We start from the raw sequence: 26,905 nt of genomic DNA on the forward strand, positions 1-26,905 counted from the left end.
CAAATAAACATAATTTGGCGTCAGTAGACTCCATTTTTCAAGTTCAAATCCTCCCATGTTAATTTACTAACTCTCCTGACTGCTTTGTCGGACAAAATGGCGGATGGCGAAGTATGATTGGTCAGATCACTTGTCAATCAAGCTCCCTGCGAAGGGTCAATTGACTTTGTCCGACGCATGTATCATTTCTATTTTGCAGCCGACGCACAGCGGACTTTTACCTCCACAGACGCACGTAGGTAAAGTAGGGAATGAACTTTCGCTCGCGGGGGCGGTTCAGCGAAAAGAGGAGGCGTGTTCCGGCGCAAATGTTCCCTCGTGCTATTTTGCAGATTCAGAAAACAATTCCGCCACTGACAAGGAAAAACATTGTCTAAAGACAGTGGCTCGTTGCGCATGTTATTTATGGTATTTTAAGGGCACATTCTTGGCCATAAGCGTGTGCACAACGCGCATACACATTGATTCTCTTATCTACACAAACGCAGCAGTTTTCATTTTTGCAAATCATACATTATTACAAGGAAAAATATTAACACACGAGGGAAATCATTGTTGTGTCCATGAAGATGTGATAAAATAAATGTAGATTACACATTTACCCAAATTGTTATACGCCTGTTTACCAAAGCTAATTTGGGTGGGTTTCTCCCATCCCCATACAATGTCACTTCTCTGTGTTTTACGGCCCTGACGAGGACGTCGGCCTCCTCGGCTGTGAATCGCTCCTGGCGTGCGCTGGCAAACCGCCGTTACAAAAGCAATCCGCGTTGGAACAAGCGCGCCTGCTCTTAAAGGGAATGTGAGAGGACGCTCTGATTGGTTTATTTCACGTTACGCCCAAACCACACCTATGAATAATGAAGCTACTTCAGACCAACCCGTTTTAGATGTGCGTCGGGCGCAAGAGTCATTTATTCCCGCCGGTATAATAGCAACAGTGCCAGGGAACCTCCCACAAAGTTAGGCTACTTGCGTTTCGCGTTTGATACTTGCGTTTCAGAGGGCCCTATTTTAACGATCTGAAACGCAAGTGTCAAAGTGCAAAGCGCAAGTAACTTTGTGGGCGGATCCCGGCGCTGTTGCTATTTTCCCGGCGGGATAAATGACTCTTGAAAATGAAAACTGCTGCATCTGTTTGTATTAGAGAATCAAAGTGGATGCGCGTTAACATTATGGCCAAGCACGCGCCCTTAAAATACCATATCACTAACGCGCAACTGTCTTTAGACTGTTTTTTTCCTGGTCAATGGCGCAATTGCTTTCTAAAACTGGAAAATAGCACCATGGAAGTTTTGCGCCGGAACACGCCTCCTCTTTGCGCTGAACCGCCCCCGCGAGCGCAAGTTCATTTCCTAATTTACCGACGTGCGTCTGTGGAGGGAAAAGTCTGCTGTGCGGGTGCAGAATAGGAATGATACATGCGTCGGTGTTCAAAGTCAATTGCGCTGGGTGCAAGATAGGGCCCAGAGTGTTAAAATAGAGCACATAGTATATGTCACGTGAATCTGACAGCAACATTGACTCAACCAATGATGTGAGTTTGAGGACTATCTGTTTGTTTGACCAATGGCAGAAAAAAACGGGATTATTTGGTAAACCTGTTTGAAAAACATAATTCTTGCAGTCTGGTTGCCCGTAAATGACACACATACATGTATACAGAAGTTTACCCCAAAATGATTGGTTGATATACAGCTGGCCGCATTCATTCTGCGTTTGCTTGCTTTCAGTGGCCAGTATTTTCTGAAGACGTTAAATTTTTTTATGTTTGAACGAGCAAAGAGGGGGCAAGGGAAGTATTTCTTCTTTAGCACAAGTGAGAGTGATGGTGTTTTCCAAATTAAGTTTACATAGTCTCATGATAAAGTGATGTTTTCATTTGCTTATGTCTGTGTGCGTGAGAAATATAGAGACAATGAGACGGATGTTACCTCAGGCTTTGAGGGAGAGAGCCGAAGACAAAGAAAGAGAGGGGTTTGAATTTGTTTTCTTGTTTATTTGCAGATAGAGTTTGACATATCTGCTGAGAAGAGACTTGATACAGCTGTTCTGAACTCTCTTTGTTTCTTTTCCTTTCTCTACATCTCAGTCTGTGAAAACAATGTGGCAGTATGTCTTTAATGTCCTATACTATCAAGTATTTGCTCCTTACAACTTGATGCTAACATCTTTATTCTTGTCAAAAAACAGATTTATTGTCAAATAACAAATGATGTTTTGAGTAACAACCTCATAAACATCTTATGCCTTTGTTCCTGGAAAGGTTTATTTTAAGAGCTGAGTAGGGTTGGATTTGGCTCTGTTATCTGATTGGCTTAGGAGGAGCTGAGTTTTGAGGTTAGAACCATTTTAGTTGCTGTTGTTGGATTATCCCAATAAAAATGTTGCTCAGCGAATGAGTCAGATCTTATCGTGCAGTTATGGATGGTACAGATGAAGGGAAATCCTTGAGAAGGTCCAATTGAAAAAATACATTCACAGAGTCTGTTCAATGAGGAAAGTGTAAACGTACCCTTTGTGCTTTGTGACAAGGACAACTTTAAGCTCTCGAAGGTTATTGTAAATGGAATCGTAAAGCATTTAATTGAATTGTATAATTGTTTATAAATGGCTGCTTAACTCCCTCACAATTATGACAATTCTTCCAGCATCCCACATGCACATGGGTGTGATTGTGGATGAGGAGGATTATCTGAGCAAAAAGAATTACATTACAGAGCCACCATATAGCTTCTGAAGACTGATCATTTTACTGTGTTGGACCTTTTTTTTTAGCTTCACATGTCCAATGGGATACAAAATAAAAATGAATTCAATATTAAATTGTAACATAATTATCAGTCACTTAAACCTTTTAAAGTTTAGGCTGAAGTGATGCAATGGGTTTGAATACGGTACCAGGATTCACACAGAACAGAATGAAACATTTTATTCACACTATACCATTCAAACGTTTGGGATTGGTACGATTTTTTTATTTTTAAAATAAGTCACCTAGGTGCATTTATTTTTTATTTTTTAAATACAGTAAAAACAAGAAACATTTATTATTAGGTTTTTTTTCTTCTTTTTTTACATTAGTTTTACATAAATTTTTTTGTAAGGGTTTTTTGAAAATAGATATAAATAAAAAAAGGCATTATTTGAAATAAAAACATTTTGTCAAATTTATTGTAAATGTCTTTACTGTCACTGTATTATATAAAAAAAATGTAAATGCTGACCCCAAACTTTTTTAACGTAAGTGTATGTCATTTTATTCTGTTTCTTTGTCATTTCTATTATACTGTATAATAAATTAAGAGTTTCAAAAAGAATTTAGGAATTATTGTACTTCATCTTCATCTGTTTACCTTCTTCTCAATCAATGATTATATGAATATGTGAACCTGAAAGTCAGTTTTGCATTATATATCTAGCTATTTCAACACCAGCGTTTGGCTCTGTGTTTGTTAATATGTGCACTGTAGAGGTCAAAAACATCCTCTCAATTTTGGTAATCTAATGAAAACTTTAAATGCAAGCCAAGATGTGCTTGCTACATATGCTTTCCAGTAATATCAATTCCTGCGAGTGATGACCTGCATATAAGGACATTGGGAAACACGACATGTTGCACATAAGACTTGATTGGGGACATTACATGTTGTGTACATTGTGTAATTTGCTCTTTTCATTACATGTCACACAGTATGAATGGGCATATTGCTCAGGTCAGGATATTCATATGGTGAACGTGCACATTGCATCATGTCCTGCTGAGTGCTTTCTCATGAAAGTAGCATAAAATAAAGAACTCACAAGTGATGTCACAATAGAGTGATGGATCTGTTACATTGCTAGAATACAAATTACACTTATAGGATCCGGCATTGTGGTTGGATTGAGGAGATTGCGCAATTGGAACAATTACGGTTTTTCAGTAAATGGATGAGAAGTGGGCAGTGCTGTGACCTTGTGTACCATTGGGTGTGGGTGAAGGTGGCTTTTTTACACGTCTTTCTCATCAGCCCTGGTGAAAGCTGCGGGAAGTTCCCTATTAACGGACAAAATGTTTCTGTAATTTCCTGAAGAGTTTACAGATGTGTTCACTGTTCAATGATCACATATATGTCACATATGTATGTATGATCTTGCTAAACAAAGCAAAAGCAGTTCAAGTTAGAAGAACGGTACGACTCTGGTGTCTTCCTCAGAAATCACATGTGCATCACTGACATCCAAGTATAGGCCTGTGATTCAAATCGCTGTAATACTGTTGTGCCTCTGTTGCAGGTACTGTATGTGTCATATACAGTGTTTCTCACGCTTGCACATGAGCAATACTGTATATGAGTGCGTGCTTTGCTATCTGGCATACTGAGTGCAGGGCAAAGCCCTTCACAGACTCTTAAAGGAAGTCAGCGGTATGTGTGTTTTGTATATCTGTTGAGGTAATCAGACTATCCCAGATGCCATCTACCGCTGGGGGTCTGTGGTCTCTGTCACCCTCTAATCCCAACACACACGCGCGCACACACACACACACACACGCGCGCGCACAAAACACTCAGCTTCCCGGCAGTCTCACCCCTCTCTTCCGTTCTTGGTAAGTTTCCTCTTTCTCCCCCCATATCATGTACTTTCTATAGTGTCCATCTGCAGAGGGGAAGGACAGCACGTTTCTGAGATGTTTTATCAATCACACACACACGGATCTGACATCATTGAATGGAGACCTGCTTGTACCATTTGTTCTGGAGAGAACAGGATTTCACTGATGTCTTTCGAAATCTGTAAAACTTTTACTGAAACGAGGAAGGATCCCTCTGAGAGCCAGTTTAGGCTGATGAGCATTAATGATAGTGTATGCAATCTCATAACTGCACTTCAGGAACATTACCACATGCACACTGGCATTTATTATAATTCCCCAAATATTGGAAGTTTGTAGTGTACTGATGCTTCAAAATGGTTATTTTGTTACACAGTCTATGATAATTGAATATTATTTAGTCTTAGTAAACATAACTGCCCAGTAAATGGGACTAAAAAAATATTGATGAATATGTCATGTATGTCATGTTCAGCTGATCTTGCTTATTTGCATGTACTAGTTGATTATAATATATTTATAAAATGTATGGTTCCGATCCTTGATTATGTTTGGTTGAGCCGCATTCGAAGGCGTTGTAAATTCTTCTACAAACATACACATGTGACCGCATTGTTGTTATTGTTTTATTTTATTTTATGATTGTTATACACACACACACACACACACCTGAGAGAGATACAGTGTATGTACAGTAGCCTATGTCTGTCTGTCTGTCAATAGCCAGTTCAAGAGGCCTGTCAAAGTGTCCCAGAACTATACATTTATACAGACAGATTTCACTGAATTAATCAACAGTAAATGTATGTATTAATAGAATATATTGCTTGAATAAAAAAGAAAAAAAAGCCAAATGCATACATGTAGATTCATATATATTCATATATCTATTCATACATCTCCGTATATCTTCATATATATATCTAATCTACATCTGTCTCTGTCATTTAAAATAGAGGAACACTTGTATTATGCACATTGAGAAGAGATGGTCAGTTGTCCATCTGTGATGAGTCAGAGCAGATTTGAGGCGGCGCCTGCAGTGCAAAGCCCCACACTGCCTCTCCCATCATGCAGAAAAGGGAAGCGAAAAGGGCTGACGGCTGCTGCAGGCCTCTTTTCAGTCTTCCTGTTGGGTTTAATTTAAGGACAAGAGAGAGAACGCCTGTCCTTCTCTCCTCATCTCCAATCTCTCCATCCATCCACATACATCACATGGTCCTAACGCCTCAGCAACACCGTGACCAACTTCTGTTTTTTGTCTGACAGTGTGTGTATGTGTGCAGATGTTTTTCTTTCTGTGTGCACGCAAATATAAGAGTTTAGCTTTCATTTAGCTCAGCATATTTAGGAAAGGGAAAGGTTGTTAGGAATCTTTTGAGTTTCTCATGCTCTGAGTTTGTCAGGTTGTCCCTGATTAGAGAAAAAGGTGAACATCAGTTGAACAGAGTCAAGCTGAAATAAAAGCGGTGTGCAATGTGCAGTGAAAAGTAAAACAGCAGGTCGTGGTTCTCGTAAAACTTTTATAAATAATCATTTAGAATGATTTTTAGTTTAGTTCATAAAATAGTCTTATAGTATTTCATCTTATTCACACATTTGTTTTATAATTATATATGTTTTATAGTTATATGTAGTTTTCTTCTCATAATGAAATTAATTGAATTTGACTTTTTTTTTTAATATATATAAATCTTGTTATGATATAGTTGGAGACAATGCAACATTTACCTTCGGCCCATGGCCCTCAAAGAAGTTCATTGATGTCATCATTCATAACTTTATAACTCAAACTTCTTGGCTGACATGTACCTTAGGTTTGCACAAAAAAATATTGGCTCATACTTATGTAGGCAATCCTGAAATCTGGAGGCATTCTCTCCCTGTGGGAGTTTATGTTTGTGTGGATCCATGTTTGCATCCATGAGCATTTCTCTAGCAAAATGTCTTGCATACGTTGAATCCGGGTCTGCATAAACCTCTCACTGGACTCCTAGGCGATTGTGCTGATTATTTTGGTATGCTTAGTGATGATGAAAGTATTGTCAACTTTCTTTCAGTATTTCGTAAGCAAAGTTGTGTAGAAACTGAAACATTGCCTGTTCATGATATTACTTTTGTTTTCTGTTAGTGTTACAGTAGCCCGAGGAGTCAACTGAACTGCATCTCTAGAATCTCTGTGAAGTTAAATGTCTGAAACGGTTTCACAATTCGTACTCTCAGCTGAGTCTAAGACTGTATTCAAACCCAGTTCTGGGCAAGCTTGAATGCATTTCTTTTATACAGCATCCGCCAAGAACTGCTTAAAAGTGTTTGTTTCAAAAAACCTTTTAAGATCCATTGGAAGATTTGGTGGGTGATGTTCTCTGTAAAAAAAATACAGGAGTTATGAATCCACAGTTTACAAGAAAATAGTTTATATTAAAGAAAAAGAAAAGATAGAACTGGAGCCTAGAACATAATATAAACAATTTAATTTAATTATATTCTCTTTTGGAATTAAAATAACGTAATGGGACTGATGGATTCAAATCTGGAAATGCAGCAGTATGGATATACACATTACAGCTTTGAATAATGGAATGGACGAGTTAATAAATAAATGAGTGGAAGAATTCAAAAGCAAATTTTTTTAGCCATGCTTTGTGAATAAGGCTTCAGCTACACCTGTCAGCTCTAGTACTGCCTCCTTTATTTTATGTATTTTAATCTCTTTTTTATTTATTTATTCTCAAGTTCCTAGTGATGCAAATGTTCAGAAATAGAAACATTTATAAAATAACCTAGTCATTTAAACATGTAAAAACCCAGGGCCTGTTTAAGAGCTAAATATAGTTTTACCCACGTTTATGCCATTATTTATGCCCTTTTTTTAATTTTCAACATTAAGTTGCTTATTAGCATCCATATCACTAGGATATTAGCTGTTTATTACTTGTAAAGCACATATTAAAGCCTTATTCTACATGACCATATTTGACATCCCTTAATCCTACCCAATTCCTTAACTTAACAACTACCTTACTAACTATTAATATAATTAGGAGTTTATTTAGGGTAAAAGTCATACTAATAGTCAGTATAGTGAGAATTGGACCCTAAACTAAAATATGACCAAATTAAGATGCATGCACAAAGAAAACTTCATAAACAGAAACCGATGACAAATAAAAGACATATTATATAATCAGTAAATACTGAAAAAATAAACGAAAAAACAGTAACCGTCAGTATATTGTATACTTAGAACATGTTAGACAGAAGAATTTATCCAACATGGTTTTATTTAGCAACCTATATATACGGTTAAAAGAGGAACATGGTACATGTACGACCCAGAAAAAAAATGCTTTAGAAATAACACAGTATAATTGTGGTTTCATTATGTATGTGTGCATGTGTTTTTTGTAAAGGCTTGAGCAGAAGGTTAGTGACCTGCACAGTTGTGTTGGATATGCACTCTGCATAACGACTCTCTCTGTCTTTAAGATTTTCTTCTGTCTCACAAGCAGCAACACTTCACTGTATTCATACACAACATTACAACACATAAACTACACCTCCTGATGAAGAACAGACAGATGCAGAATATCATGAATTAAGCATGAAACTGTGAAGACAGATCTGGATATATACGTCTGGGCCTCATCCATCTATATTGGCGACTTTTCACCTTTAGAGGCTACTTGTGTAAATATCAGGGAAAATGTTCCATCTTTACAACCCTCTTCAATATGAACCATGGACTGGGTGAGTACTGCAGGGCAGGAATTGTGTGTGTGTGTGTGTGTGTGTGTGTGTGTGTGTGTGTGTGTGTGTGTGTGTGTGTGTGTGTGTGTGTGTGTGTGTGTGTGTGTGTGTGTGTGTGTGTGTGTGTGTGTGTGTGTGTGTGTGTTTGTATGCGTCTGTGTAGATTTGATATATTTGTGAGGTCCCCACTATTCAAAAATGTCCTCACTAATATAGTGAAACCTGCTGAATCAGGAAATTGTAGGGTTAATTATAATTGGATAATAATAATTAGCTTTACACAAGTGTGTGCTTTTTATTAAAAGTCAGAGATATGTGCTCAATTAAATAGCCAGCCAGGCCTGTGTGTGTGTGTGTGTGTGTGAGAGAGAGAGAGAGAGAGAGAGAGAGAGAGAGAGCTCACTTTAAGATTTGGAAAATTCCATAACAATTATTAACTTGTGTGTGTGTGTGTGTGTGTGTGTGTGTGTGTGTGTGTGTGTGTGTGTGTGTGTGTGTGTGTGAGTGTGTGTGTGTGTGTGTGTGTGTGTGTGTGTGCGTGCCTGCGTGTGTGCGTGCGTGCGTGCGCTTGTGTTTGTATGTGTGCGTTTGTGTTTGTTTGTGTTTGTTTGTGTGTGCGTGTGTTCACTACACATACTGTATACCCATAAGTCTGTTTGTGAGTGTGCATGTATTGCAAGGCTGCCATGCAGCAGTTCAAATATTCTGAGTAAATTAGCAATAATTGTAAAATAGTTTTCTCCAGTAATACTTACGTAATTGCAGAAGCAGAATGCTAGCTTTACAATCTAATTCCCTTGCGTTCGGTCTTGGTGGTGTGGAATTAATCCATATGGATTTGTATGCTTTCCTCTATGAAACATATTAATTTACATCATGATGTTTAGCTTATTCCAATGTATGGTTCAGCATGTTTATGTTTAAGCAATATAATCGATTTGCTCCAAAATAATTGAAACACAATTGTTTACAGCAACCCAATTATATCATTATCATAGTTTAATTTTACCGTGAGAGCAGATGTTGAGCATCTTGACTAATGCAGTTAATTTAACTCTATAAATAATGTACTATCCTCTGTAAATATTAACATTAGCAATAAATAATTTCTGCTCATTACACCAGTGATTTTAACGGTTTAAAAGACTGGAGGAACCTAAGTAAATAGGTAAATAATGATCAAATATAAAATAATAAAAACTTTAATAATAAACAAATACAAACAAATATAAAAAACGAAATTTCTTTTAAACTCTGAGAAGTTGAGGCTCAATTGTGACTCAGACCCAGCTCAATTGTGATTTTATGGTTCGCTTAATTAAGAAAATGTGTATAATTAGGTAAGTATTACTTTTCTCTTTGACGATTGCGGTCTGTTTATACAGTATAGGGTCAGGTTCATATTATGTCACTATAACAGCAGGCCCATTTGAGACCTGCTGCTTAGCCACTCTCTCAGAGAGCTTTTCTTTAAGGCTGGTGAAAGAACAGAACAGAAACGACAGTAACACCGTATTAAATTGCTCAGGCAATGAATACCTTTGAATCTCTTTTTCATAAAAGAAATTGAAGAGCTCAATGTTCAGGTTAGTTGAATTATGGCTTTGTGTTCACTAATCATTTACCAAACTGACTCACCCTGTTGACAAAAAAAAAAGAAAAAAAAAAGGAAAATATGTGTCTTGACCTTTTTTGTAGAGGTCACTCCACTAGTGTGGAGCAAAGGTCAAACTTTGAATAGCACAAATGAGCCACACATCTTATGGTGATCTTAAAAGATGACGGATATGACAGGACAGATTAGAGAGAGAACTAAAGTAGGGTGGGATAGGTGAGCGAGCGTGTGAGTGTGAGTGGACAAAGAAAAGGGGAAAGAGAGACATGTTTACAATTTTTGTTTAGAAAAGATGTTAGCATTATTTTGTATGACAAGTTAAAGATGGCTTGAATTTCCAGAGCAAATATCTTTTATTATTTGGCAACTGACAGCTTGCCATGAAACATTAAACACTGAACACAAGACAGTTCTTGTTATAATCAATTAAATTCTTCACATTGCAATCTTTGAAACATTTTTAAATATGCACATCTGCAGACAAACTGTCAGTGTTTTGCACGTAAATGTTACATAAGTTGTTCAATTATTTGTTGTTGACCCATAATTTGTTATTCTGTAGAGTGGGATTGTTCACATATTGTATTGGTGTGCATTAGGTTTGGGAGTGTGCTAGCTCATGCTTGGTCATGTTAGTGTGAGAGCTTCTTCCCTCAGAGATCTGACAGATTAAACTCATCATCGCCGCAGGCTGCAGTCCTCTGGCTTGACATTCACTCTCATAAAATGTAAAAAGACATTCTGGCATTAAACGTGCCTCTAATTTACTTCTTGGGCACATCAATTAACTCACATTAGTGAGAATCATGTCAGTTTGTCTCTGATTTGTATGGTGAAACACTATTTAAGTGTATGTTATCTTCTCTTTAATGAAAATGCCTAAATTATTTTTCATGCTACTTGGAATTTCTGCAGTTGCAATTTCACGTCTTTTGAACCATGCTATGCTGTTTGTTTCTTTGCACTGGAAAAAAAAGTTTTGAACGCAGATTTGTAAAGTAAATCTCACATATGGAATTAAGTTAAATCTTCTTAACTAAGTTAAAGTAAAATTAACTAAGAAAATAAGTCAATTTAACTTGGCCAGTAAAAGGTTGTTGAGTAATGTCTACTTAGTTGAAGTTTCCTTTGCACATGCTTTTTACTCAAATAATATAACCCTGAATTAAGCCATGCTTTTAAAGTCTATGCTTTACTTAGAAACATCTAAGTAAAAAATACAATAAATATTGTGTAGACACCATATTTACTCAATAGAAGTATAGTGGCACCTGAGCACAGAGACCTGAGTACTCAATATACAATGATTGTATCATTCAATGGATGGTTTTTGAGCATGCATGTGGCATTTAGAGTAGAAAATAAACTCCAAATGTCACAAAATGGCAAGTTACTAAACATAACAAGAAAATCAATGATAAAACAGTGTAAGTAAAGTTGGAAAATGTTATAAAACAACAACAACCTTTATATTCAAGCCACAGTGCATGATGGGAACACTGGTATCAAAAAAGTTTAGTAGTTTTACTCAATTTTATAACGTTGATATTTACGCTTTAATTTCTACAAATTTGAATTGAGTACTAATAGGCTATATAATTTACTTTGTTTTTTGAATTCTTGCCTGAATTAACTTATTTGTGTATTTGTGTCATTTTTGAGTATGAATGTGTCATTTTGAGTAGAAAATGTACTCCAGTTGTCACAAAACAGCAAGTTACTAAACCTAACAACAAAAACAATGATAAAACAGTGTAAATACAGCTGTAAAATGGTGAATAATGCAATCTTCAAAAATTATTTATGCCAACAAAGCTGAGTAGGTTTTACTTAATTTTATAACTTTGATATTTACGCTTTAATTTCAACAAGCTTAAACAGAGTACTAATATATCATTTACTTTGTTTTTTAAATTCTTGCCTGAATTAACTTATCCAGGTAGCGATCACTTTTTTTAAAATACTTTCAGATTCATATATGCATTGTACTGTGTGCTTGAATGGAACAGTATTTATTTCCATTCCTTACAGGGGTTGAAAATTCTGATGTTGAAAATTCTGTCATCATTTACTCACCCTAATGTTGTTCAAAAACCTGTATGGAACACAAAAGAAGATCCATACATTGAAAATGACTTGGACAAAACATATTCTTTTGTGTTCTAGAGAAGAAAAAAAGTCAAATTGTTTTTTTTTTTTTTTTTTAAACTTGTGTGAGTAAATAATGACAGACTTTACATTTTGTTGTTTACTTTCGTTTCAATTGGATGGGCCAGAATGTATAATGTGTATAACTTTCTAACATTGAAAATATGTAGTCAAAGCTCAATAATTAAATGAGTCACCTGTGTGTAGTGATGTTATTATTTCAGTATAAGTTAAATAGTTCACAAGCCAACCTCACCTATCAGGGATGTTAATTATTGAAGGCTGTCTGTGTATGTGTGTGTGACCTTACCAATCAATATGGGTCTTTATGTGTATGACCCGACTTATCAAAGTGTGTGTGTGCTCTCGGCTTATCAAAATGCCCTCTGTCTGCCAAATAGTATCTCATCTGCATGTTAAGAGCAGGTCTTATCTTACTCAGCTCTACCTTTGCACCTAGTGTCACTGCGTCCTGTTTGTTGAAGCCCATATCTGCATTCACAGTCATCTTTCTCTCCACACACACACACACACACACACACACACACACACACACACACACACACACACACACACACACACACACACACACACACACACACACACACACACACACACACACACACACACACACACACACACACACACACACACACACACACACACACACACACACTATCTGTCTCTGTCTGTCTCTGGATTGAAGTGATACTAGCGGCTTGCTATCAAGAGCTTGTTTTTTGATTGACTGTGTGGTCTGAGAATCGGTCTTTGCACATGCATGTCAAAAAAGAAGACGCTTGAATCGTTTGCTGTAGACTGACGTGTTAATTCCACGTATGTTATTTGAAAAGGATCACAGATGTAAGAATGGCCACCTTGTTGCACTGTGTGCTGCAGTGCTTACTACTGTGAATTTATCCAATGTCATTATTATTTCATATCAATCTCTTTAACAATGTAGACGTTAAATGCACAAATGTAAAGAGCCATTGAGGTGTGCCAGCATTGTGCTTTAGGGGGAGCAAAAGGTCCAACGTCTGGGTGCTCTTTTCTACTTTTTTTTACTTTTCATCGCTGTTTGGTGTTAGACATAAACGCTGCTCTCTGGGAAACTATTTATTTTTAGACATGCTCTGGATTTAGGACTAGATTTCTTTATCATTCGGTTGCAGAACAGAATGTACTGTTTGATTTTAGTCATTGTATGCTTTGGCAGAAGTTGATTACAAATATTGGACGAATAAGCATGACACTTCAAAATAATATTTGTTTTATCTGTCTTCTTTTCACTGCGCAAAAAAAAAGTACATTCACATATTGTTTATAGATTTTTATGAAAGAAAATAATACATTTATTTAGCAAGGATGCATTAAATTGTTATTTTATTTGTTACAAATGTTACAAAACCAACAGAAAGAATCCAAAAACATTTTTTAGCATGGATTCCACAAAAACATTGAGAACTGATAATAACAAGACATTTTCTTGAGCAGCAAATCAGCATTATTGACACTGAAGACTGGAGTAATGCAGCTTTGCCATCAAAGGAATAATTTGCATTTCAAAACATATTCAAAATATTAGAAAATAGTCATTTGAATTTCTAATAATTGATAATACTGTATAATTAAACTTTTAATGTATACATGTGGTGTGAATATAGATTTTGAAGCTGATCAAGGGCCTCAGGAAAGAGTTTTAGCAGAAAAATATGCAAAGAGATTTCTATTTTTTTCTATTCAGTCATTTAATTGAACAACAAATTGGCTAATATTTGAATTTAGACTATATGGCTGAATCACATCTTTTCAAAATGAACATTTGTGTATGCTTGTAAATATGTGTCAGTTTAGGTGGGCTTTTCCAGCAGTCTCGGTTCCTCTCAAAGTTCTTCCTCATCTACTTAACCAGCCTGTTCTCACGTAAATGCGTCTCTATAGCACTGATACGCAGTTTTCACGTGCATTTGATACGCACTTCATTGCGTGTAATACACACGCACCCCACACCACTACTAAACCCTAACCAACCCATGTGTATCCTATGCACATAAAAACTCATTTTCACGTATAAATTACACGATAAACACACTATAGAGATGCATTTAGTGACTTAACAATCTTAAGGACTTTTTCCTTGCTACAGTCACGGGTTGTAAAGCTGCATGTCTTGAAACAATATGAATCGAAAAGTGCTATAAATAAAACTGATTTGAATTGCTCTGGACTAGTTTAAATATGGCTCTTTAGTTCAAGTAAAATAATCTAAAAGTTCTAAACAGGTTATTGCACAAATCTGTAAAAACATGGTTATTTTTAAATGCATTGCTTTATAAACCTAATGTATTATAGGGTTGTTGGGATTTGAAGCTGAATTATTGAACTTGTCTGCAAGAGTGAAAGCTATGCATTGTTCTTTTCTTTAAGAAAGATAGACAGAGAGATGTTCAGTACACAGCACCCATGCTCTAACCTGCCAACACTAATATTTCATCTATCACTCCTCTCTCTCTGTACCTGTCAGCACAAATCTTTCAGATGTATCTTTAATTTTACATACACATTGAATTATATCAGTTAAATGTCTAATTTACGTGTAGAATAGCCAGCTGAGCCAACAACCGTCTCCAGGTTTTATTCTGTTTCCCCCTGTGGAGACATGCTCAGAATTTAGGACTAGATTTCTTTATCATTCGGTTGCAGAACTGTTGGATTTTAGTCATTGTATGATTTGGCAGAAGTTGATTACAAATATTGAAATATTGGACGAATAAGCATGACACTTCAAATTATAGTTTTAACTGTCATCTTTTCACGGTGTAAAAAAAAAATATTTCAATACTTTTTATGAAAGAAAATAATAAATGTATTATGTTACAAGATTTATATTTCAAAATATAAATTCTTCTTTATTTTAATAGTTCTTTTAAACTTCATTTTCATCAAATAATCCTGGATTTTATTTTTATCATGGATTCCACCAAAAATATTTAGCACTGATAATAACACGAAATGTTTCTTGAGCACCAAATCAGCATTATTGACACTGAAGAATGAAGTACAGTAATTCAGCTTTGCCATCACAGGAATCATTTGCATTTCAAAACATATTCAAAATATTAGAAAATAGTCATTTGAATTTGTAATAAGTGATACTGTATACTGTAAACTTTTTGTGTATACGTGTGGTGTGAACATAGATTTTGTCTATGCATACTAATTTAGGTGGTTTTGGTCTATGAACAGTCATTTCCAGCCTAGCAAAACTTGTTGTAACCATTTCTCTTCTTTATGTTAAAAAAAGCACTTTCCTCTTTTTATTCTGGTGGTTAAAAAAAGGGCTACAGCTGGTGATTCCAAGACAAATGTTCATTGAAGAACTTAATGGATGATGTTGCACAAGCTACAAAACATTTTTTTTTAACCTTTATATGAAAATACTGTTGAGTTTTTTCCCTCCTAATTTGAAGGGATTTGTGGAATTTGATGAGTAAACCGAAAAACAAACAGTAGAACTGCACAGTCAGATGATGGAGTAAGTGCAGTGATCAGGGATGTAAACTGGTGTGTATGAGTGTGTGGTCTTGGGAAGTGTGAGTAGAAAGGGTTCAGTGGAACACTAAACCGTAGCGCATGGATGGATTGTACTAGAGAGGCTAGTGATGTAACAGGAGAAACAAGTCAGAGTAACAGAAACATTTTTTTCTTTTCTTTTCTTGAATTCAGAATGATGAAATAAGAGCCGTTGTTCTCCTCACTGTTATTCTCCCTCCGAAGTGATGACATGAAAACAGAACACCTTCACACTACCCAAATATCTGCCAACCTTCTACATCAATTAATGCTCTTTCTATTCTTAACCAGTCTGACAGGTCGAAGTTAAAATGCACCCATGCATGCAGACACTCCTCCCACCACACAAACACTGTATTAATCACTTTATCACATCTAATCAAAGACATCTTTGTATTAAGTGTTTATTTACCCACTATTAGAGTACATCATTTTTAAACTAATTTATTTACTGCTTTTCACATTAAATGATTCAAAGTAGTTTATTTATTAATTCATGTCAGTGGATAGGTTTAACAGATTAACAGAGCTTGACTATATTTGAAACTGAAATGGCTCTTCACTGGATGAGGAATTTTTTCTAGAAGCTAGTATTTAGTAGAACACGTGGCAGTGACTTTTTAGACTATTAGCATATTAGCAAAGAAATGTAACTTGTGTGTGCGAGTCTTTAAAGTACAGAAGCAAAAAGCAGCCTGTTTAATTATAAGGGTCAGAAAGAGTATGATAAGCAGTTGTAAAAAAAAAAAAAAAAAACGGCCAAGGAAAAAAATAAAAATAGTGGAGCTTAGGGGAAAATAAATTAATTGTAAACCTCAACTTCCTCAAGGGGAGCTGCCTTAGCCCTCTATATGATAGCAAACCCATGGCTTTTATCATTCCATCTATCATTATCATTCTTTCTCCAGACATAATGTAGCTTATATACTTCGTCCATACCTCAGTTTTGACGAGACTAGCCTGTTTTTAATATAGTATATAGTATACAGTCTATATATATATCTACGTGGTGTGGACATTTGACATATTTGGTTTGTAAGCCCTAAGTAAAGATACACCGTCTCCAAAGACAGCTAAACATATAAACTCTAACACACACACACACACACACACACACACACACACACACACACACACACACACACACACACACACACACACACACACAAATGAGTCCAATATAACACTGAACTCACTCAATAACTCTTCTGAAAGAGTCCAGAGAGAGAAGAATGAACTTTTTGCACTATACATCATTGACAGCTGTGAAATCTCTTAATGGATTGCACTAATTTGATTGCTACCAGCACATTCCCCAGAGACGCAAGGGGAACAGAATAGTCCCTGAGTGATTTGTTGCTTTTCTGCATTCTGGAGCTCAGATAATAATTCTGTCCAAAAAACATAACTCAAACTATAAGTGGGGTGCATGGGGGCAGAAAGAGGTAAAGAAAAAGAGGGAGGAAAAAGATAGAAACAGAGTGAAAAATATGTACATAGAGAGAAGCGGAAGTGGGGAAGTGGAGGAGTATGTTAGCCAAAGGGAGTTTTCTTTCAACACTGTTTCTTAATGCTGAGTTTTGAGTCTTGAGAGAGTCAACAATGAACCTCATTCAGCCCCCCAGCACTTCTCTATCAACACTTCTGTTCTTTCCCTGTCTTATTGTCTCCTTGAAAGCAGTACAAATTAATTCATCATAACTAGGAGGTAAAAATGAACAGCCTATGAACTGTTTGAAGCATCCCAGACATGATCATTGTCACAAAGGTAGACATCAATCTAATCCTTTAACAATGTTTTCTCACTTGTTATACAAATTACTCTAATAAACTGACTTGCTTTTTTAAACTGTCTTCCAAGAGTTTTAAAAGTGTGTAGTTTTTGTAAAATGGTTATATAATTATTTGGTTAAAGCCACTTTGTCATGTTGATTTGCCATGTTGTCATTTTCGTTGTGAAGACTTAATTTGATCAATATTTTAAACAGTTAATGCAGAATTAATGCAGAGCTTGATGAAATGGAATGGAAGTTTTCTGTGCAGTTTCACAATCTTCAGTATGTGTGCTATCATGGAGGGATTTCAATCAGAATTGATTATTTGTGCTTGCGATTTTTACTGCAACAGTAGATTCTGCAGTAACTCTTTATGCACTTTTATTTTCTTCTGTCACAAACATGTTTGCCAATAGCAGCACCTGTGAATGGGCATTCAGCAAGCAACGCTATGGCTGCAGGTTCAGTGTATTGCTACATGAATAATGTTTTTGGAACGACAACATAATTTAATCATCCAAATGATTCGGTAAGGCACAAAGTTAGCACATTTGACTTGGGGGATTCAGTTTTCACCCGGTGTTCCAATATGTTTATTTGAATAGGCTAAACTGTTATTGTTTGCACTGAAACAAAGAGTTTCATTTCATGAAACTGTACTTGCAACACAATTTCAATTTTTGTTTTATTGAGAAACAGGGGGTTTGGCACCTGTGAATCCCTCATGGTTTCTAGTCACAGAATTGCCAAACTGAGTTTAAAGATTTATTGATTTCTGACCATACATCAGACCTGTGTCCTAATTTCATTTTATGATGGTCTCTCAAACGGAGAACTTTAACAACACAAAATATGTGACCCTGGATCACAAAACCAGTCACAAGTGGCACTGGTATATTTGTGGCAATAGCCAACAATACATTGTATGGGTCAAATTTATCGATTTTTCTTTTATGCCAAAAATCATTAGGATATTAAGTAAAGATCATGTTCCGTGAATATATTTAGCAAATTTCCTACCGTGAATATATAAAACATTTGTTTTTGTGAGTGAATGCAGCACAGTCGCGAACATAAATGGACAACTTTAAAGGTGATTTTCTCAGTTTCGATTTTTTGCACCCTCAGATTCCAAATTTTCAAATAGTCATATCTCGGCCAAATATTGTCCTATCCTAAAAAAGAAATTGACCCATGTGACTGGTTTTGTGGTTCAGGGTCACATATGCAGAACAGTACGATTCAACCAAATGTTCTCAGAGAAGTAGTGAAGTTTGCAAGTATAGCGCTGGAGAGTTTTAAAGATTCTTTATTTATTTAACATTTTATCAAACTGGACAAGGGTAATATTACATTGTCTTCCTCCCAGTATTCAGTGATAACATTAGCAAACAATTACAGTAATGGTTTTGACGTCATAACATGTCCTCATCATATTGCATGTTTAATCCATCTATCATCTTTGAACAGAAAGAGCACTAAATTAGCAGTTTTTACAGCTCAGTTTCAATCTTTTTTTATTTTTTTTAGTTCTCAGCATGTACATATGTGTCAATTTTAAAAACCAGGAAATTTGATTTCTCATTATATGATCTTAACTATAAACTGATTACCAAGGCTGAATTACTTCAACCAAAAACACAGTAAAACAGTAATATTATTATGAAATATTATTACAATTTAAAATAACTGTTTTGCTATAATTTAAGATGAAATTTAATCCTGTGATAGCAATGCTGAATTTTTAAAAAACACTTCTTCTTCTTAATATTTTTGTGTAAACCGTGATGCTTTTTTCAGTATTCTTAAATGAACATAAGGTTCAAAATAAGTGCATATTTTGTGACATTGGACATGTCTTTAGTAACACTTTTGGTCAATTTGATGTGTCCTTGCTGAATAGATGTATTAATTTCTTTTAAAAAAAAGTTTTCTGCATGTTGAGATATATTATGTATATTATTTGACTTTTTAAACATTCTTTGTAGTGAGAATTGAACATTTTGAAAATTTGTATTTGTCATTGTTATACTTTCTCTAAAAAGAGCAAGACATAATTTCCTGTTTTGCATAAATGCTTCTATTCTGAACATTGCTATTTATCTTTAATCTTTTTTATCATTAACAAAGTGATATCTCATCCTGAGATGGCCTGTTGGTCTTTGTGTTACATTGGCCTGCTTTAATTTTACACAGTGCCCAATGTGCCCTATTAAAGTAGCTGGACCAACTTGCTCCTCTGAATCACAATCTGTAAGTATATTGTGTTTAAACACTTTTTCAACATTCGCACAAATGCAGGTACAAAGGATTTCTTGTAGGCCTATCTGTTTAATTTGCGCATTGGGACAAAGTGAGTTTGATTACTTACATTCTTCTGTGCCTGCATGATTGAGAATGCATTTGTCATATAAATCTTGAAGATTAAGATGTTCTTCATGCCCAACGATTTGTAATGCTGTCAGTACCAGGTGCACCAATTTAGATTTAAGCTGTACAGTTAAGTTACCATACCGTAATATCATGCCTAACAATACTTTCATTGTAAGCTGGCGTTGATATAGGTCACAAGTGACAGAAACGTTTGCCCTTTCTTCAGTAAAGCATTGATTTTATCTCGCTTTTTTGTTGATTCTTGTCTTTGGGGAAGTGTGCAGACGCTCTTGAAGTTTTTGTCTACGCACCTCATATGGACTTATTTTAAGGCGCGGTGAGTTCCTAGCTATTCTAACAATACTTTCTAAAAACAGCTTTGTAAAACAACAGCATAATCTTCTTGTTAACCCCATAAAGACGTAATCTGCGTAAGAAGTACAATCCCATACCATAACATTGATATTGACGCCATTGTTACTGTCTTTACAGTGTGTACAATCGCTGAGCTTTAGGAAGCCTCCGGAGCTAAAATTCAGTTATGGTAATGAGGCGTTTTGTTTCCGACAAGCTCTGTAAGCAGTCGACCAATCACAACAGATTGGGCCATCTAACAAATCAGGGCTGAGTAGCTCTCGGAAAGGTGGGTCTTGGAGAAACTGAATCGTCGGACGAGCCGTTTTCAGACTCTTTGAGAAATTACCGGTAGGTGATTTGCAATTTATATTATGAGAAAATGAAAGCTTTTTGACCTTTGATGCATGTAAACCTGTTGGAGACTAAACAAAATTAGGAACCTTTAAAATAGCAAAATGGGGCACTTTAAATGATGAAAACTCAATCGCTTTGATAAAGAAATGTGCTAAAGCTTGCTAAAGTTTTATTATAGATGAATTATCATAGAGTGACATGTCCAGCTGATTTTTTTATGTTTTGTAATTGTATAAACATATTGCCTCATAATCTGAACAGTGTGTGGGGGTGTATGAGAGTAAGCAGTGTGTTCTTCTTTGTGTTTGAGACATGCCTGTCTGTGCGTTTTGATGCCTGGTGTGAGTATGATACAGGCTTTGGGCCCTATCTTGCACCCAGCGCAATTGACTTTGAACACCGACGCATGTATCATTCCTATTTTGCACCCGCGCACAGCGGACTTTTCCCTCCACAGACGTACGTCGGTAAATTAGGGAATGAACTTGCGCTCGCGGGGGCGGTTCAGCGCAAAGAGGAGGCGTGTTCCGGCGCAAAACTTCCATGGTGCTATTTTCCAGTTTTAGAAAGCAATTGCGCCATTGACCAGGAAAAAAACAGTCTAAAGACAGTGGCGCGTTGCGCGTTAGTGATATGGTATTTTAAGGGCGCGTGCTTGGCCATAATGTAGCGTGTTAACGCGCATCCACTTTGATTCTCTAATAATTATAAACAGACGCAGCAGTTTTCATTTTTGCAAATCATACATTATTACAAGGAAAAATATTAACACACGAGGGAAATCATTTTTGTGTCCGTGAAGATGTGAAAAAGATCTATCTAGATTTATTATTTTTTTAATCTAGATTAGGCTACACATTTACCCAAATTATTATACGCCTGTTTAACCGAAGCTAATTTGGGTGGGTTTCTCCCATCATCCCCAATGTCACTTCTCTGTGTTTTACGGCCCTGACGAGAACGTCGCTCTCCTCCGCTGTGAATCGCTCCTGGCGTGCGCTGGCAAATCCGCCATTATAATAGCGATCCGCCATGGAACAAGCGCGCCTGCTCTTAAAGGGAATGTGAGAGGACGCTCTGATTGGTTTATTTCACGTTACGCCCAAACCACACCTATGAATAATGAAGCTACTTCAGACCAACCCATTTTAGATTTGCGCCAGGCGCAAGAGTCATTTATCCCGCCGGGAAAATAGCAACAGCGCCGGGATCCGCCCACAAAGTTACTTGCGCTTTGCCACTTGCGTTTTAGATCGTTAAAATAGGGCCCAACATGTGTCGGGCAATGTTTGTGTATTTTATGCTGAACGCTGTGAGTGTTTGTAGATTTGCAGGGAATTATTAATTGTTCATTTGTCCTAGAGTTTTTCCTGACCCTGTTATCCTGTACACACACACACACTAAAGTCAATTTGAGGCAAAAAGACACCAATACTAAAGCAAACTTCACTTGTTACTTATTCACACAAAAGCAGCGATTCAACCAAGGCCATTTTCTTTAAGGAAGCAGTGCCTTATAAAAAAATTAGGATGACAAACTTTAACATGATAAAACCACTGTAAAACAAATATTTTAAAAAATTGTCAAGTTACACTGTCCAGCAGTGGTTCAGAAGGACACGTTATATCTTTTGAGCTCGTAAAGTTTAGCTAAAAAAAAAAAGGAAAAACTGAACTTTGCACACTTTGATTGGCTGATTACCCTGTTAGTGATGATGCCGTGGAAATGAATTACAGAATTAAAGCTCACCAGCTGAATTGAAAAAAATAAAATAAAATATACATAAAACATTAATATAATATTATAGACAAAACTATTCTAATTGATATTGTAAGAAGATAGAAACTGTGTTAACACAGGATGAATTTACACAGGAATAAAAAAGAAACCAAGAGGTTACTCTGCTTCCTCATTTCAGAACACCAGAACACTTACACACCACTGGTTCATCTGCAGACTGAAAACCAAAGGGCTGAAGAACAACCCTCCCGACATCTCATGAAGACCATTTACAGTCAAGTCACGGCTCATCGAGTGCAGTCATGTCAGAGTACAGGAGCTTCCATTCTAGAGTCCCCTGATACTCAAGTGAGAACATGCTGTGTCACAATGGAAACAAACACACTCAGGCTTCATGGCGTGTGGGTATGACCAAACACCATATGTGTGATATGAAGTCATCTGATACCAAAATATCCTCTGACACAGACACTCATGTGGTCATCACACCCCGTCTTCTTTACAGTGTTTGCCAGGAATAGAGATGTCAGTAAATATGCAGATTCATAATGATTGACTGCTGGAATAATTGTATAGCATCTGTATGATTTCATTAACTATTCAAATATACAGAAACAAGCACTTTTGGCCCTGTGGAGTTTTAGAAAGTATCACTTTCACACTCTCACTAGTTTAATTTCTCCACTAACAATGTCCAACAGTGCATACGTACATCCACCACTGTTGAATGTTTGTCGTTTTCACCACACCACCAATTGCAGAATGCATTGTGTTCGAAACTTCTGAAAACGAAATAATAAAAAATCTGTAGGCCTATTTAAAAAAAACCGTTCTCGCTCTTTTTTTAAAAATAAAAAAAAATCAACCTGGTACATACAAGTGTGCAAAGTTGAAAGAGCACCCTGAATTATCATATCAAACTAATCAACCTATTCTTTTCTTTATTTCTGTCTTTCTCTTGCAGTCCTACCACCAGCACCCAGCAATAGGGCTTCAGGTAAGTGTCTTATTTGTTTTTGAATTCTTGTAGCATTAAAATGAAGAGCAGCATGGGATAAGCTCATAACTGATATGATGACCCCCGCAGTGATAACATCAGACACTGAGCTTCAGTAAATAAACAGTAGAATTGTGGAGGGGGTGTCCTGCTGATGTCAGCAGGACAGAATGTGTCATGATCATGAGGCTGTCATCAACAGCAATGTGTAGACGCTCAGCTGTTGCTTGTTCTACAAAATAACTGTAACTCTTCCTAATAATCACTTATCACATTCAGAGTAAACAAACCAGTGGCGAAGCATTTTTAATTGTGGCCTACCCCATTAAAAGTTGTCTATTTCCCAAATAGATGTATGAAATAATTGAATAAACAATAAAAACTATAATAAACGTTGTATCACACTACAACTTTATTTATTTAGCTAAGATAATGATTGAATGCAAGTTCCCATTGCAGGCAATTTAGTTCTCCCTCTCTTTATAGGTGCACACGCTTGTCAAAATAAAACTTAATGTGATTCGTCAGTTTCTGTTAGTCCCGTCCACAATCTTATCTTTATGATGCAAGGTTGTAAAAGTCGAACTAGTGATTCGCGCTTTTGTTGAATTTGAAAATGGCAAAGCAAATATCAATCAGTTGATAAAAAAGCCTAAATTGGATATCCAAATTGTACTGCTGCAAGAAACCAAGGCTATATGAATCCAGGCAATTCCTATAACTCTGTTTTTAACCAGAAGTTCTGTCGTCTCAGACTAATATTGCAGGAGGACATGTAAAGGTAAGTACAAACATTTTCTCAATGTTTATAGTTAAAAAATTCTAAACATTAATTCATATAGCCTAAGCCTCTTTATACTGACATACTTGACAGAAAAAAAGAAGAGCCATTTTATTGTTTTTCATGCAATTAATTAAAAAATATATGATCAATAAGTCATGGCAATTTGAAATAAGTGGACATTTGTGAAAAAAAGGACTGAAAAAAGGCCTGCGTACATATATATTCGTTTATGAGGTTTGCGCAGAGATACCTTTTTTTCCAAAATTTTCAAGGCTTGCAGCTTGGAATCTAATTCAGGGTTTGCGTTCTCGAGCCACCAGGCACTGTTTTGAGCGAAGCGCGGTTAGTGTTTTTTGTTAGAACGGTGTCGTGTTAGCGGCCCATAAGTTAATAACTAATGATCTTTGCAACGGAAGTGAATCAATCAATCAAAACTAACTTTAGCTGGACAATAACTTTATTCTAGAGCTGCTGTAAAGCCAAACAATCTCTGTTACTGTAATTTCCTATTATCACTGTAAAGCTGCTTTGAAACAATCTATATTGTTAAAAGCGTTATATAAATGAAGGTGACTTGACGTGTGCAGTTTTTTTTATGATGCATGATTCAAGTTGACCTTATAAAGAAGCTTGTCTTCCCAGAAGAGGTGGTGGTGACTACACTTCAACCAGACATGGTTCTTCTGTCCAGGATATCAATATCTGATTGATGAGGCTTCTACTAAAGGATGGAATGCAGTCTTGTTTCCTATCGAAGTTGGCTGCCGCAGCTTCCCAGCTACATCTGTGCGCTAGCTAGTTCTTACTGAAGCTTGGGCTGGAACCTAAATGACTGAGGAAAGCTATTAGGGTGATAGCAGCAGCAGCAGTTTTCATACTCATCCGCCCATCCTGTTTTACGAAGGCCCACCCACTTGAACATTTCTGGCCTCATCCCTGGAACAAACCTAATCCCCATCCTTCTGTTTTCTAACTTAAACATCTTATCTTTCTCTGATAAATGTTGATGGTTAAGATATAGAACTCCTCCCTTATGGTTCTGGACTTCATCTTCGACGAAAACATAAATACAAAAAGAGAGATATTTAGAATTACTATTAGATAAGGTAGAGAGGAACGCTAAAATATTTATATATATTTGCTTGTAATATGCTATGTATTAATCTATATAAATGTACAATGTTAAAATATCTTCTTTTGTGTTCCATAGAAGAAAAAAAGTCATAGGCGGCCTATATAGGCCTATACCGGTTTGGAACAACAATGATGACAGAATGTTCTTTTTTTGGTGAACAATAACTTTAAGGCATGTGAACATGTTTATTGACCCCTCTGGGATCTGCACTGCAAGGTATCCAGTGTGTGTGTGACTGTGTGTATTCATGTGTCTGTGATTTTTGTGTGTCAGCATTTCTGTTGCACTCCTCTATAATCAAGAGCTTGTCTGTACAGATGCCGCTGCTTTCTAATAACGAACAATTCAAAGCCGAAGTGTTTCCTCTAGATCCGCTGGTTTAATGTCTTTCTTGGTGCTTATTATATGTGATTCACTTGCTTTGAATTGAAGAGTTAATTCAAGTGAGGCAAAGGCATGTTAACAATCTGCTTTAATCAAGTCTGCATTACTACACACACACACACACACACACACACACACACACACACACACACACACACACACACACACACACACACACACACACACACACACACACACACACACACACACTTTTAGTTGATATATGACTACTATCAAATTAATGGCAACCTCTCGCTGCCAAGTTTGCCATTGTATCAGCCTGTCAGAACACATTCTCTCTTTCTCATGTCATTTGTCCTCAAGGAAAGCTTGTGAACTTTATTCCATGACAGCGGCTTTTGATCACTGCAAACAATCGGATTTGGATTGGACTGGATTTTTCCATCTGTTGACGAGAAGGGGAGGGGAAGGGCAAAGTTCTTTCTTCGACTGCGCCTCGGCCCGCTTGCAGTATGTGCTGACCCGATCCAGTGCCAGGCATTCTTGAGCTTGCACATGGCACAAAGTAGGGGTTGTACAGTAGGTACGCACAGATGCTAAGAGTCTTATGGACTTGGTGATACTTTGATGAAGATTTGAAGGGCATCTCAGTGCACTATAACACAGTGACGTAACAAGCCCTAGTTTACCAGACTGTCTAATGCATCACAATTTGACATTTGTTTAGGATTCTTAGAGTGCAGGTGTTAGCAGAGACTTTGTTTGAAATATTTTTGTTAAACAATTGCAACATGGAAGACAAAAGTAAGGTGTTTCAAATGAATATTTTAGAAAAACAAGAGCCAGGTGTAGTCTAATATTCCTGTCTGTTTATAATTCCTGTAAATTATAAGTTGCCTAAGTATTGATAATGTTAATGATAATAAAGAGTGACAGTTTCTACACTGAAAAGCTTTCAAAATCACCTTACACAGGCTCAGTGACAACATGCCAATGTTTCAAAACCCAAGACAGTTGTATATGTTCCTGGGCTGAATGTTGCAATGCATTATTGCTTAGGTTTGGCAGTTAACCAAGACAATCACTAACATATATTACATTTCCATTTATTATTAATAGTTCAACTGAATCAGAGAGTGAATTATAACGTGAGGCCAAATAAATGTACAGTATGATACATGTGGGGAAAACTAAAAAATGCAGTTAAAAATAAAGGAACATTTATATTATATTATATAACCGTCAGAACTCATGTTGTATTAAAATCAGCTACCAATAATTACTTTTGATTGGAATGCATGTTATGTGCCTGTGTTTTGTTCATTTGACTGTGAGACCTGTCCATAACAACAGAAGCA

At 36.4% G+C, this 26,905-nt stretch overlaps 1 long non-coding RNA gene across 1 annotated transcript in view; it reads left to right on the forward strand.

Annotated features, from left to right (window-relative positions):
• Positions 1-26,494, forward strand: part of LOC306994698 — a 77,750-nt gene extending 51,256 nt beyond the window's left edge. Inside the window, exons 2-3 of the long non-coding RNA XR_013796725.1 lie at positions 23,251-23,283; positions 24,710-26,494. This is a non-coding gene — a long non-coding RNA (uncharacterized lncRNA). The remainder of the gene's footprint in view (positions 1-23,250; positions 23,284-24,709) is intronic.
• The last annotated feature ends 411 nt before the right edge of the window (positions 26,495-26,905 follow it).

The sequence above is a fragment of the Phoxinus phoxinus genome (genome assembly GCF_949152265.1).
Source record: "Phoxinus phoxinus genome assembly, chromosome: 2".
Classification (NCBI taxonomy): domain Eukaryota; kingdom Metazoa; phylum Chordata; class Actinopteri; order Cypriniformes; family Leuciscidae; genus Phoxinus; species Phoxinus phoxinus.